Source organism: Aythya marila (genome assembly GCF_965140915.1).
Source record: "Aythya marila genome assembly, chromosome: 8".
Lineage (NCBI taxonomy): Eukaryota > Metazoa > Chordata > Aves > Anseriformes > Anatidae > Aythya > Aythya marila.
This window is the reverse complement of record NC_139049.1, coordinates 1,360,920-1,370,993: the sequence shown is the minus strand read 5'-3', so window position 1 is coordinate 1,370,993 and position 10,074 is coordinate 1,360,920.

Genomic DNA, 10,074 nt, shown 5'->3' with positions numbered 1-10,074 from the left:
TAAAAATAAACAGCATTACACTGCACTGTCTCACCTAGCAAAAAGCAGCTACAGCTATGTACTTCCTTACTCATGTGTCTCCACGAAGTCACCTCACAGAAGTCATGCAGCCACCAACACTATGTTTTAGCTTAGAAGTGCATTTTCTAACAGTGGTTTTCAGGTTTGCACAAACACACAACTGCATTTTCTGCCAGTGTGCATCAGCTTTGTTACATACAATCATGAAATGTTCATTTTCCCCCATCCCATTTTGAATCAATTAAAGAGTACTTCAAGGAAAAGCTGTGGTAATTTGCATTTGTCTAGCATATATTGCTGCACTGGAGTAGAACACATAGGTACTTTGGCATGGCAGAGAGACTGTGGTTTGGAATGTATAACATCAGCACTAAGCTAGGCAAGACCTTCACCAAGCACAATTACAGAATATCCTGTCTTGACCCACCTTCTTAGGTCATTATTGAGTTCTAAACACTCAGATGATGGTTCTGCTTCCTTCACTCCATTAAGAGAGAAAAAGCCACATTCCTCATTTTCACATTTTCCCCATCCCTAGAACTTTTTAAGACCAGGTTGGATGGGGCTTTGAGCAACCTGGTCTAGCAGGAGGTGTCCCTGCCCACAGCAAGGGGGTTTGGAATTAAGATAATCCTTAAGGCCTCTTCCAACCCAAACCATTCTATGATAAGTTCCTCATTTTACCCATATAACAGTTGCTTTTTATGCATTCATCAGATCAAACTTTATTCTCTAGTTGTCCTGCTTTTTCCTTAAAAAAAGTCTAGTAGCCTGCTTTTGGTTAGTATACATAGTATTTCATGACAATTTTAGAAAAGGTCATAAGTAGCTGGATAGTTACTGTAACCACCATGCTACAAGAACAGTATTTGTCCCACTCTGACAATTATAAGATCCCATGAGACATTACATATCACACATTTTCATTTTTGTTCTTATTCCTGCATTCAAAAGCAAGCTTATTTCAAAGCCCTAAAAGCTAAAGAGCTTTGTTCCCCCCCCCCCGCAACACACATGTTCAGTCTAGTCATTAACACAGATGTCTTTCATCAAACAGTACTGCTATCAAAGTAAAAGGATTTCCTTAAATAAAGAGAGCATATACAACCAGTCTTTAAAGCTAGGAACAGTTCTGGGCTGTGAGATACACTTGTGTAGACAACAGTAATAAATTTACTACAAGATCACCTCTTTTTGAGGTTCACAATGCAGAAGGTTTCAAGACTGTTACTTTTCAGAACACAATTTCACTTGAGAGAGCTTTACTAGTTTGGGCTTAAAGTTTTAGTTTCAAGTCATAAATCACAAATGATGTTAATTTCAAGTTTGAAAGTAGTCACATTGCATAGTCTGCCTGTTCTGATGAGACTAAACCTAGAACTCTAAAGCAGATTTCAACAGAGCCAAGGGGAACCTATTTTTATGGAATAAGATATTGAAGTATACGCAAAAGAGTTTGTAGTCTACAGATGAAGATTGCCCGCCTTGTGCTTAAGAGTATGTTAACTCCGAAGTTAAGCTTTTCAATGCTGCTTGGTTGTGCAAGTCTAGTTGATACAGTAGTACATATTAGAGTGTGATGGACTAGGGAAAGTCTCCTTTTGAATTCAGGTGTGATTTACAGCCTGCTTTTTTTCCCCCCGTTCTCATTCATTTCTTCCTGAAAGACTTAGAAACACCATAACTTGCAACACCTTACCTTTAAATACTGAGGTCCCAGTTACCTTATAGAAGTTCAGTTTTCATCTGCTAACTACTGGTGCTGAGGCACTGACAATATAGCACAAAAGCATAGCATCTTTTATAGTTGTCAGTTCTGCAGAGTCTTATTTTCTCTTAGGAGAGGCTGATAGACTAACCTGGTCTGACCACTAATTGCATGCTTTCAAATGGAGATGCCCTTAGCTACCCAGAGAGAACCCAGCTAGGTGAGGCATCAAGAACAGCTTTACTGGCATTGTCCCTGTAGTTAGGGCTAAGCCCTCCCTCCCAGCACAAACCAGTAGCAAGGTCACTATGATACCTTCTAAAGATGCAGCTCCAAGTTTAAGGCATCAATCCTACTCTCACTCTGCACAAGCAACACTCATTCATTCTCTGGAATTTGCTGCACACACACTGAGTGTTCATGTGCCTCAGAAAATAGCAACATCCACAGAATAGATAAAAGTGACATTGGCATTTTTATTACCAACTACCCAGTCTTGGAACTTGTATGTCTTCTTCAGATGGAGACATAAAAATAGGTAACAGTATCCAAAACAAGAGAGGGTTAGAACTTAATAGGCAGTTTTATGAAGAACTTCCAAATTAGTCTGGAAGGCCAATTAAATTCCAAATACCAAGTTCTTTCATCTAATCAAGGTCTTTCTTACTCTAGCAAGAGGGAAAGAACAAAAAATAAGGGAATAAGAGTTGCAGAAGCAGTAACATCCTCATCCACTCCAGCACTATAGACATAGAGAGGTTTTACACCAACATGCACAAAGAACTAAGCGGTGTCCTCCCCTCACAACCCAATATACACTTCACATGTAAAGCACATATACACACTCCCCCAAACGTATGGCTGCATCCCACCCCCAAAAAGCTGCTTTGAATATAAACTATTTATACTGCCATGTCACCTCTCCCACAAGGAAGAGCTTACAATTTAAAACAAGCTGAAGGGCTTGAGTTGAACTCCAGATAAGCGTACATGTGGTTTGTACTCCCATGCATTATACTAAATAACTATCCTTTCCATCAATCTATATATCTCAGCTTATAAAAATCCAGGCACACAGGGTCTAGATTTAACCAGTCTATTGGAAGAATTAGGAAAAGTTCTGAGGCAGCTTTGAGAGCCCCACAACCCAGCCAAGTCAGTTGTCCCCTATATTCATCTGTTAGGCCACACTATCATTTTCTCCAGATACTTTCTGCTAAAAGCACATTTTATGATATAAAGTGCAAGTTGTTCACCCTCCCACCTGAAGCACAGAGGCTAGAAATTGGAGATAGAAAAGGAAATACTGCAATTTGAATTTTTTTTTTTTTAAATAGACTTCTATGCTATGCTTTTTAAGAAGAAGATATTTGTTTTCTGATAGCTTTCTGAGTATTAGCTAACTTGTTGAAAAAGACTACTCCCTTTTGTTAAAGTTCAGCCTTATATTTACTCAAGTTCAACCTATATATCTCAACATAATCAAGAATAGCAACTCAAAGAAGCACTAGACTGTGTCTACGTTCTTTATGAAGGATATTATCAGGTTCTATATGCTAGGAACATTTCATCCTTGAGAGCTTTTTTAACAGCTTTTTGTTAAATTGATAATTAGTCATTGCATTTTTAAAAAACAAATATTGGAAAAACCCTCCTATATTGACTTACTGAGGCCACCCAGAGACAAGTCTAGCCTACTTTAAGTACCATAACACCTTCTTTCAGAGAAACAGTTATCCTCTTACAACTGCCCATAAAGCACTATTTCATTACCTTTAGAACCTCTCCTGGGAAACTTCAAAGGAACATTAACTGTAGAGACAAGCCATTTAAATATTAGATCCACAAAAACCATTGATTCACAGCTCCTACCATAACAAGCCCATTTTTACCAGCTTCAAATAACTCAAAATTAAGTAACTACCCTCAAAAGAGATCAGACATCCTTTTTACCTTGGTTTTAAGGAACACCAAACTTCACTTCCTTTCCATCTAAGGGGAAAAGAAAGAACGCAGCTTCAGAAAAAGGAACAGAGAAGCCTTTATAATCTATTCACCTTGTTTTGCTCCTCAGCATTAACACAGCTGCATACCTACAACTCTACCTAAGATTTGCCCTATGAGCAGTTATAATTGGGAGGCTGTCAGTAGAAGGTGGGAACAGCTGTTAAGGCCTAAGACACACCAGATGGCTATTTATGCCAGACCTACTCACTTGCTAGTTAATCAATAAAACAAGGTGGAAGGATGTAAAAATATGAGTGATTCTACTTAGGCTGGTTTTGGTTTGATTTTCTAATCTTAGCTTTAAAGTTTAAAGCTTAAAGATAATGCATAACACTAATGTTTTATGTCAGTTATTCTGAATTATACTGGGTTATGGTATAAGCAATGCATAAATACTGTATCTTGTTAAACATTCTACAGCGTTCACTCCTTCTTTGGCTATTCAGTTCCATTACTTAATTTAAAAAACAAATATATTTAGTAAATGCTGCTGTAGGATAGAAATAAGGATCAGGGTGTTCCCTAATACACTCAGCTTGTTGTCTTTAAAGCTACAAAGACCTGCAATTTAGCCACCTTGAATTTTGGTTATTTGTTAAACTTTTGTTGCTCTCAATACACCTAAAAACTTCAGCACTGACATGCTGTAGTACAAAGTTGCACTGCAAAACCAGATTTGTATTGGCTATGTTGCTTTATGCAGTTGTGTTTGTCAACTGCAAATGTTTTTATTTTTTTATTTTTTTTTTTATTATTATTATTATTTTTTTTTTCCCCTAGCAAGATGTCCTGGTGACTGGGATAAACTTTGGTAGACTTCTTTTTGTTTCTGGCAAAAGTCTGAAGTGTTGCTGTTGGATCTAAAATATCTAGGTAGATCCAGCAAGTGCTAAGAGTTCTGACTCAGGCAGCCCGATCTGTTAGGAGCAGATGGATGAAGTTGTCGGGGAAGCAGAAAACAGCTGCTGCTTCTGGCACCTCTGCTGAGCTGGGAGTAGGTGATGTGAAGTTTATTCTTTATAGGTGACAGGAAAGGGATATTTTTACCGGGATGGAAATGATCCTGTATTTAAAGCAAAGCAGACTTCTTTTATGCAGGTTTGGTAGAAATCTTTCTCAATGAATGGAACTAAGGAATAAGAGGTGTCCTGTATAGGTAATGTTCTAGGTTTGTTGAACTGAGCAATGTTTTTATTTGAATGGAAGACTTTATTCTTTTATGGGGAGTGTGAGGCTTTCTTACTATTGATGGAGCTGGGCAGGGAGGATACTGACAAAAATCACAGTTGTGGTAAAAGAAGAGAATCTGTTGCCCATTAAATGTTCTTATTTGCTGTCTTACTTAAATTTTTCCCTTTAATTTTTAGCTTGTCATTGCTTAATCTTCTTTGACTCTGTTCTATAAGAGATTGTAGGCTGTTGGCTTTGTTAGTCTGTGCTGTGAATGGGGAAACACTGCTTGAAAACCAAGTTGGTTTGGTTTGTTATCATCTCAGTGTTGTTTTTTTTTTTTTAAACTCAGCTTCCTGTCTTTGAAGTGTATCTGAAGTTAAAATAAGCTGAAAAAAAAGTGAATTATAATAACTTTTGTTTCAGTATGATATTTGGGGGGAAAAAAAGCCACGTGCAAAAATCTTGTAGTATCCCTTGCTGGCTCTTTAGTATTAGTGCTTGCTACAAGCTCTGATTCTGGCTTTTTGCAACTGTTTGGTAGGTGGCTGCTGACAGTGCTTTCAGCAATTCATCCAAAAGTAGAGAGAAGAGGACAACAAAAGAGTGGAAAGAGGTGGTCACCTTCTTGCCTTTGTCCTTCCTCAGTATGTATTATTTCTGAAACAGTCAGTGTTATCCGTTCAGGTGGGAGATTAGAATAACATTCCTGAACTTGTTCCAGGCAATTAATTTTTATAGGGCTGATGGAATGGCTGAGATGGAGTGGTATTTCAATGGCAGGCTTCTTGACAGTTTTCCTTTTCTGCAGTGGGTTAGACTGCATCTTTGTGAAGATATGTTATTCAGCAAAGACTTCGAACTGTTTCTGTCTGGAAGACTGCAAGACAATGTCTAAGTTAGTGGCCTGAGACTCTGTAGACCTGGTGTGTATCATGGGGGAAACAGATTGGTGACTGTAAAGTGGGTATTGTATGTGAAGTGATTCAGTTAATCAGAGTATCAAATCAAGTCTCACTGATTATTCATAAACTTCTACAAACATGCAGAATATCTGTTATAAGTGGGATCTGACCACTCATCTGATCAAGGACATCTGAAGTTCTAATGAGTAGAACAGGGAGTTTTAAATCCTTGCTAAGGGGATGAGATACAACATTGTTGGAGATAATTAACCTAGTGCAATAGGGAGCTATTATTTCTTCTAATCTTTAAATCAAACATGGCATCTTACTAAAGGGAATGTTTTTCAATTTCTGTTTATCATGTTAGTTGATATCTTACAAATTCTGTATCTTCTGGTGGAAATTTCTATTACGGATAGCCGTTTATCCCTTAATCAAGATGAACTCTTCCAAATTTTAAATATCTATGTAAAAATTGTTTAGTGGCGATAAGCAATACTCATTGCATAATAGGTCATTATGTTTTGACAACCAAGGTTCAGAAATGAGGGGATGGAGTGTGACCAAAAAGAAACTTATGCACCCAGCTTGAGCTAACAAGGAATTTTTTAATTTTAATTTTTATTTTTTAAATTAACTGTGACTGGAAAGGACATCTTGGCTCACTGACTTGAATCTCCTCTTGCCACCAGGAACTATGTCCTATATTCCTTGTAAAAAGTTTAATATGTGTGTTAAGAATAGATGGATTTTCAGCCCCTACTCCTTAGCATCTGTAACCACACAATTATTTCATTGATTAACCCATATCTTTCATGTGAAATCATACTTCAAGTATCGTTTCTGAAGTTGCAATGGTATATGTCCTCTTGTAGAAACTCTCCTTTATGAAAACCTTTACCTGTAACTGATACACCTTTACTATATTTCACTTGGAAGAGATAAATGCAATCTTGTCTTTGGAAATAGCCGCAGCTCCTTATTTCTAGACCCAGCAGCAAAAGGCTAAGCAAAACATTTATTGAGTGTATGCATTATATGGTTTTGATACTGAATCCGCAACCAACCTGAGACTGAGAAAGGAAAGGTCACTGGCTGAAGAAGAGTTTAATAGGAAGAAGGTGTCAAGAAATCAGCCTTTGTGGATGTAGGGTAGCAATTGTAATGGCATGTGGATGAAGTTTTTTGTTTAAGAACTAGTCTTATTTTGAGTCATGGAGTTTATCTTGTTTTTATGCAGTCTGTGAAAATGTGATGCAACAATTTAAAACACTGAAACCTTTGATAAAGAAAGTAATACGCTTGGTCAGAATTAAGTTCTTAGAATTTGATCTTATTCTTTACAGTAGAATTAAAATACCCCCCCCCCCCCAAAAAAAAAAAAAAAAAAAAAAAAGCTGTATTTTAATGCATTTCAGTAATATTGTCTCTGGAACAGTGTTGAACAAGGGCAAGTGTTTTGCATAATTACATGGGCTGTGGGAATAACTAAGACAAGATCTCTTATAAATCAGATTCCTAACTGTTAATTCCTTCTCTCTCTCCCCCTTCCTCTCCACCTGCATTGATATATGCTTGCTTTGTGTTTCTGGCTGTTACGCTGAGACTGTTGAATCAGCTTTGTAACCTGCAAAATTGAAACCTTGTGAATGAACACTTTATTTTAATTTATTAAAATTGAATGGTATTTCCCCAAAGTACTCACTTAGAGCATGTTAATTTTGTTGTCTTAGTGAATATTTAAAGCACTGTGCTCCGCAGTGTGAATGCTGTGACAACACACATAATTATGCAAGTAACAAATATTTCAGAAACCATGGGAAATGGAGAAAGGGGGACTGAAGCTCCCTACAGTCTAAATGTAATTATAGTAAACTCTGGATCATAGCAAGATATAAACACTGAAGTTGATGACTAGTGCTTTAATTTATAGGTCAAATTTGGCTCTCAGATACTACTGTAAATTTGGAATAACTCTGCTAACTTCAACAGAACTGTCTTAGATTTAGAATAGAATAGTTCAGTTGGAAGGGACATGCAAACATCAAAGTTCGACTGCCTGACTGCTTCAGGGCTAACCAAAAGGTAACGCATGCTACTGAGGACACTGTCCAAATGCCCCTTGAACGCTGAGAGGCAGGGAGCATCTACCACCTCTCTAGGAAACTTTTTCCAGTGTCTGACCACTCTCACGGAAAAGAATTTTTCCCTAATATCCAGTCTGAACCTCCCCTGGCGCAGCTTTGTGCTGTTCCCACATGTCCTGTCACTGGTTCCCAGGGAGCAGAGGCCAGCACCTCCCCCTGGACTTCCCTTCCTCAGGAGCTATAGAGGGCAATGAGGTTTCCTCTCAGCCTCCTCTTCAGACGAGGCAAGCCAAATGTCCTCAGCCTCCCCTCATAGACTGTGTCCCCCAGCCCTTTCACCAGCTTTGTTGCCCTCATTTGGATGTGTTTATCTTAATATCCTTTTCATATTGTGGAGCCCAGAACTGCACACAATATCTAAGGTGAGGTTTCTCTAATGATCATTTCCCTATGCTCTTCATTTCTCTCATTGAATCACTTTTGCCATTTATTTATAAAACTGCATACATCCAAGAGTCTATGCCAGCATGCCCATGTTGGGTGGTTTAACCCCAGCAGGCAGCTCAGCACCACTCAGCCACTGCTTGCCCTTCCCAGGTGGGATGGGGGAGAGAAGCAGAAAGGTAAAAGTGAAACAACTCATGGGTTGAGATTAAAAGAGTTCACTAGGTAAAGCAAAAGCCACATGTCTTAGCCAAGCAAAACCAGGAACTCCTTCACTATATTCCATCGGCAGGCAGCCACTCCCAGGAATTCAGGGCTCATCACGTGTAACATTTTCTTGGGAAGACAAAGGCCATCACCCCAAACATCCCTCTTTCCTCTTCCTTTACCCCAGCTGTTATTGCTGAGCATGATGCATGTGGTAGGGAATACCTCTTTGGTCCTTTGGGGTCAGCTGTTCTGGCTGTGTCCCCTTGTGGCTTCTTGTGCACCTCCAGCCTCCTCGCTGGCAGGGCAGCAAGAAGAGCAGAAAAGTCCTGGGCTCTGTACAAGACCTGCTCTGCAACAGCTAAAACACTGGTGTGTTATCACCACTGTTTTCTTCAAAAATCCAAAACACAGCATTGTGTGAGCCACTAGGAAGAAAATTAACTCTATCCTAGCCAAAACCCCAATACCATGAAAGTTGTACTACAGTAAAAAAAGAATTCATCCATTCTAGAAAGCAACCCTGTTCCCACTTACTGCTTTCCTGCCATTTAGAGTTGTCTCACTTGCTACAGGCATCTCACGCTTCATTAACTCAGCCTTCAACAAGTGTCTGACCAAGGAGTTATTGCAGAATGATCTTGACTTGGACCATATCATCTATTATGAGCTGATGGAGATGGCAACTCTCTGTTTCTCTCCCTGAAAATTAATTTCTAAACTCTTTCATTACAGGTGAGTCAATTGTTTCTGACACTCAGCCAGTGAGATGCTCCTTGTACTCCTGCTGCTGGTCTCTCTCTACCAGCCTGCAGATGAGCAATCTCTTTTGCCTTGAGATTTCTTTTGGCATTTTATCTTCTCACCCAAAACAATTGTGTCATCCAGCTGCTTTGTTTTGCTGTTCATTTGGCTTTACTGTTCATTGGGTTGGTAACGGATATCTGCTTGCTCCTTATATCTTCCTAGTTCTGCCTTTTCCCTTGTTCCCCTCACTGGTTACACTTACATTCTCAATCATTTCTGCATGGTCAGGTCCTCACTTCCAATGGCCGTCTTGGTTCTGTTCTGTCAATAGTGTCAGAAAGCTGCACAGAGGGTGTATCTGTACGTGGATCTGGGGGCTATCCTGTGCTGGGACAGAGGACTGCCCACTAGAAGTTGGAAGCTGGAGCAGCAACTTTCTCAGAGAACCCTTTTTTCCACCTTTTTTTTTTTTTTTTTTTTTTTTTTTTCTTCTTCTTCTTTCAACTCACATACCCGTGCCTCTAGTGTCAAGGTCGATTTTCTATTGACCATTTCCATTTTTCCATTTTCTCATGTCCTCTCCATGGTTGTGTAGGTAAAAACATAGGGTGGCACGGGGTGTATACCCTCTCTATTGTCCTCCTTGCACAGTAGGATGTCCCAATAGCTGAGACACTGGTTTGTACAGGTGGGGAGGAAGATAAATATTTACGTCTTTGAGCTCTTATCCTTTCCAGTCCTAGCTCATTTCACCAGGTACCCCTTAGAAACCCCTAGC